The sequence below is a fragment of the Anopheles aquasalis genome, chromosome 2 (assembly GCF_943734665.1).
Source record: "Anopheles aquasalis chromosome 2, idAnoAquaMG_Q_19, whole genome shotgun sequence".
NCBI lineage: Eukaryota > Metazoa > Arthropoda > Insecta > Diptera > Culicidae > Anopheles > Anopheles aquasalis.
In genome coordinates, this window is record NC_064877.1 from 3935001 (window position 1) to 3940000 (window position 5000).

The 5000-nt window shown below is 52.9% G+C and overlaps 3 protein-coding genes across 15 annotated transcripts in view; 2 read left to right on the forward strand and 1 right to left on the reverse strand.

Moving 5' to 3' along the window:
- Positions 1–5000, forward strand: part of LOC126569751 (G protein-activated inward rectifier potassium channel 3-like) — a 66104-nt gene that overhangs the window by 49637 nt on the left and 11467 nt on the right. The window lies entirely within an intron of this gene.
- Positions 1–5000, forward strand: part of LOC126569749 (G protein-activated inward rectifier potassium channel 3) — a 60456-nt gene that overhangs the window by 49440 nt on the left and 6016 nt on the right. The gene's annotated exons all lie outside the window — the stretch shown is intronic.
- The window catches only part of LOC126569750 (serine/threonine-protein phosphatase 2B catalytic subunit 3-like), a 44906-nt gene that overhangs the window by 39426 nt on the left and 480 nt on the right, over positions 1–5000 (reverse strand). For 3 of the 11 annotated variants that reach the window (XM_050227047.1, XM_050227049.1, XM_050227050.1), the window contains exon 2: positions 1–400. This exon is cut by the window's left edge and continues 529 nt beyond it. The gene's annotated coding sequence lies outside the window, so the exon portion shown is untranslated. Of the gene's footprint in view, positions 401–1201; positions 1265–3551; positions 3674–3727; positions 3766–4659; positions 4725–4963 lie in introns of those variants that run through there. The other 8 variants (XM_050227057.1, XM_050227053.1, XM_050227056.1 and 5 more) reach the window with 7 other exon arrangements.

The following is a 5000-nucleotide window of genomic DNA, read 5'->3' on the forward strand; positions in this document are numbered from 1 at the left end:
CTGCTCGATTTTCACTGAATTGTGTTAACACCACCAGACCGGTAGAACATCTGCGGCACTATTGCTGCTCGATGCTTTTTTGTTCACTTTTCAACCGCATTCACTGCAACTGCATTGTACCAAGGGAAGGGTTTTGGGTGAGGGGTCGTGGTCTCACTACACAAGCTGTACCCGCGCTGATGCTGCTGCTGCTGCTACCCACACCGTCTAGCTACAGAGGTGCCAGAGGTGAGCTCTTGAATGTTTCAAGTGGTACGCTCGAGACTCGGGTCCGATGATCGTACCCCAATGCGATGTCCCATTGGGTTGGAACTGTGGAAAGCGGTTCGGGGTTTGGTTTGTTGTTTTAACTGCACTATGATACACCTAAAGTTTGCCTAATAAACGAACGAGAAAAACGCTGCAAAAGTGAGATGGGAAAAGGTCTATAAATAAGACGACGCAGAAGGCGACCGACGGGCGTGGAGTGGAGTGGTTAGTAGTGCACACGAGAGAAGGAGGGCCTCATGTGCTCATTGAGATCGCTTGACCTCGTGATGATGATGTTTGATGATCGGCGCGCAATCTGTGATGCTGCGCTTGGCAGATTCGTGTTGCAAATTTACATTTCAACGCCCTCGTCCCTGGTGGCCCAGTGGCTCGCCAAAAGTGGCCACTTTTTAACCGCGTCGGAATTCGTGAGCCAAGTGTTGTTTTCCGTAGTTAACGTAGGCCTTGGTGAAGGTTCTATAAAAATGCACTGCCTACTTTGAGTATTTGACGCATTTGCTGAATGTAAAGTTTTATTTTCCCCCCATAAAATTGAGGACCAAATGTTGGAAAATTCTTTTTGCGAAGAAAAAAAAAACAAGAAAAATCCTTGCGCTGGTGTGCTGGTGGTGCCCTTCAATGGATCTCCGATTAGTTCATTCATATGAAAGGTTCTTGGGACGACCTGCTGCTCCGTTGCTGCTGCGCTAACAAGGCACTGCTCACGCACTCAGCAACAGTGGAAAATCCTCTCACTGCGTAGCACTCATTTTCCCATCCACTCACGACGAGTGAGTCTCACACGCACACTGACACCGGGAGGGCATAGAATGAAAGGAAAACCGTTGTGCATGTCACCACGGAGCTGAGCTCTAATCGTCCCCTACACAACACATGCACACGGTGGTCGGTAGACGGGCGGACGGACGGACGGACCAGACCGGACACATACCTTCACACACTGCCCTGCACACGGTCACACTAGCACTAGCTGAACCCGTTTTTCATCGATTTCATGCGCTTGGGCTTCGGGAAAACTGTATGGTGCGGGTTTGTGGCGGATTTGTACCTGTTCTTTCCACGCGGGATGGGGAGCGAGGGGCTCACACATCCAGCATTAAGCGACAAACACAATCACACAGCACCGTGCACGTGCCTCAAACACATTGCAGCATCAACACCCGAAAGGCAATACACAAAGAGCAGAGCAAACCAGCGGAACCCAACCACACCAGCCATAAGACGGCGCAAGGACTGATTTTCCTTTTTGTTTCCAATTTTCCTGCTCCAAGCAAGGGCCGTGTGTGCGAGTGTGTGCGAACCTGCTCGGGAACATGGAGAACAGTGAGAGCGCCTGAGCAAAAGGGAGAAACACACTCTTATCGGCTCACACGGATGAGAGGCTACTACGATGACAGCAAATGGTAGTAGCCAAGCCAGCAGCAACCATCAAAGTAGTGGTGATGATGGTGGTCTATGGCGAAAGGTATCCGAGCATCATGATGGTGGTTAAAAATACGGAGTTCCGGTGTGTTCACTCTCTCTCTCGCTCCCTGTGAAAATTTGACCTTTTTTCTCGCTCGATTTCCCGTTCGCCAACAGCGTAGCATGTGTGTGTATGTGTTCATTGCGATTGTGAGGAGCAAGGCGAGGGAAAGGTTTCCTCGCAGTAGGTCGTTCATTTCGCTGTTTTTCCCCGCAGCTTAGCTGGCAGCAACCACACGGACGCTGCAGCAGCTCAGCACATTCGGGCGAACAGAGTCAACAATTAGCATTATCATCAGTCCGTTAACTTTTCCATTTTATCTCCTTCTCCCCCTCGCTCTCACACTGCCTTTAATGCTCATCCCTCTTGAGCGAGCGTGATTAGATTTTCCATATTTTCTTGTTAGCGCTGCGTTCCGTTCAATCTGGCTGACCATTTTCTTCCAAGCTGTCATCCTGCGTTGTCGCATATCTGTTTGTAAGCCTTCTTACTAATATGTCGCATTGGCAATGATATTATTTTGAAACAAATGGAGCATACTGTTGCTGAAACGTTTCAACTATTGTTTTAGTGATTCGTTCTCCGACCGAAAGGAAATTGGTGGAGCTTATCGCCCGTGTGTGTTGGATCACATACACACGCAAGCACCACATGCAAACAAGCAGCACATCATCCTCCTCGTGACCGAGAACGTAGATGATCGATTGCGCGGACTAGGCAGAGCCGAGGACGGTCACTTGGATTGCTGGGGTTTGCTGGGGCAACAGTGGACCATACCTTACCACTACCACCGTTGCACAACGAAACGGCACGCACAACGGATCGGCCAGTAGCGGACTAGCAGCAGCATGGTATGCTGCCAACATTCCGCAATATTATTCCATTTTTAATTTTCCACTCTGGAGTCGCTCGCAACTTGTGCGCGCTCGCGCCTCTCCGCCACCCAAGCCCATCCAGACAGCGGATCTTGGACAGCGGCATTGGCATCGTGCTCTCGTCGAGCTGCTGCTACTCGCAGAGCGGCGGGGAACTCATTTTCCTCACTTGCTCGCTCGCTCGCTCGCTCGCAGTGTCATCTTTTTCCCCGGAACACGAGCGTACTCCGTTCCATGGCGTGTGTTTCACTCAGTGGTGTGTGCGCACGCTGCTGAGCCAGCAGACGTGTGAGCACAGCGTGAGGCTGCTGGGTTTTTAGGGAAATGGTTGGCTTCACATGCAGCCCCTCCACCGACCGACCCGCCGTGTATGCGTGGTCCCTGTGGTGTTCCAAACGGTGGAAATGCTGCAGAAAACCCATCAAACCAAACAACACACGTCGACGGTTTGCTCAGCTTGTCCATGGCTGTCCTACAATTTGCCTAATTGACTTATGTGCGATGGTGGCCCTGTCACACGGAAGCATCGTGTCGCTGGAGCAATAGTGCTTTAAAGCGGAAAATTAGATTTCATTAAATGCCCGAAGGAAGGAAGGAAAGCAAGACACTGCTTAATGGGCGAATGAACGCGCACACGCCTTTTAATATATCTGTTTTCCTTTCTCGCTCGAATCGCTTGCCTGAGGTCACGTCACTTTCCCGGATGATCCCGGTGTAACTGTGGATTCACAAGACCGGACACACGAGACAGAATATTCCATAGCAACACATCACTAGAATCGCAAAGGATACTCTGTTCTGATGCACTGAGGAACGTCGTCGAGATGCCGGGGAGTTTTCCAGCCGCTAAGCAGCGGCCTCGGCTCTGGTACGTCACCGACACAACCTTTTTCACACAAGCGATTGTCTCGAGCCCTAACCCATCCGTCCGGTGTGCGTACCTTCTGCGTCGAAAGGGCCTCCGCTTTAACCGGGGTGGATTGTCTTCGTCTTTTAACGAGGTAGTACAACTGCCACAACTGCTGCTATTTGTGCTGCTGCTACTACTCCTGCTACTACTAATACACCAGCACCATTGGCGTTTTGTGAAGCCTCGAAAAAACACACGAGCACGCACGCATGATTTGTGGACTGCTACTACTGCTGCTGCTGCACCAGTTGATGGTGATAATCGTGGAGCTGCTCTACGCGGAATGTCACGGCACAGTCATCTCTCCGGCTCTCAGTTCGGTTCGCGGGGGTTGCGCGCTCTCCATCGTCCGCGAGTCGCGCTCTCCAAGATCGCGCGGATGAGCCGCCGGATGGACCTACCACACCACCGCATCTCTCGCATCGGTGTGCTCTGTACACGCATCAGCGCGTCGCACACACATGAGCAACCCCGTAGCCGCTCTCTGTTATCTCTCGCATCTGCTCTCGGCCTGGGGAGGGCAGCTGGCATGCCATGGCATGGCATGGCATGGCATGGCATTCTCCCATGCTCATGCTTCGTTCTCATGTTTCTTTACTGGCCTCCCGACGGGGACGAACTCTGCACTCGCACCCCCACCCACACCCACACCCAGTAGCAGCAGCAGCAGCAGGACATCCTCTCGATTGACCCCGTCCCGGAACGCCACCGTCATTCGATGGAATGCTTTCTAATCAGCACATCAGCGCGCACATCTCATCTCACTTCATCTTATCGCCTCAGCAACATTGCAACACACAGAGTCCGTGACGGTATCACGAACAACGGCCAGACCCTTTGAAGGGCAGCCATACAAGGGTCAGCCAGAGCTGAGGGGCATCATGGTGGTCGTGGAGCGCTCGTTGGAGCGAAACAAGGATGCTCCCAGTCGAGAGATACGCTAAACGGGGCTGATTTGTGGGATGCTGCTCCTCGTAGCCTACCAGGATCACTCCCCCCCCCCCCGCCCCTCCCCCCACTGAAGTGGCTCCCATGGGAAATATGAAGCAAAAGCTACTGCGATGAGGAGCGCGATGAACGACAATGGCAGCAGTAGCACGCGGCAAGATGAGATCATCCCAGGGGCACACTGACCAGACCTGATGGTATGTGCGGGAAGCAGACGGCAGAAGACGAAACGGGGCCGCTGCCGTTCCTATCACAAAACTGGTAAGGCGATGGTGGCAGCTCCGGTGGCACGGGCCTAGGCTCACCGTTGCTGCTGCTGCTGCTGCTGCTGCTGGTGGTGCTGCCTCGGCAAATACAATCTCACGTGCGCGCACACGTACTAATCTCACACTCACGCACATCATGGAGAAGTCGGTCACCGCCAACTCCACCATGCTGCTCCATCCACCCCCTCAAGGTGTGTGCGCGCGCGAGGAGAGAGAGAGAGTGCCGTACCCACTTCAAACAGCGCACAGACGCACTACCCTTGTTA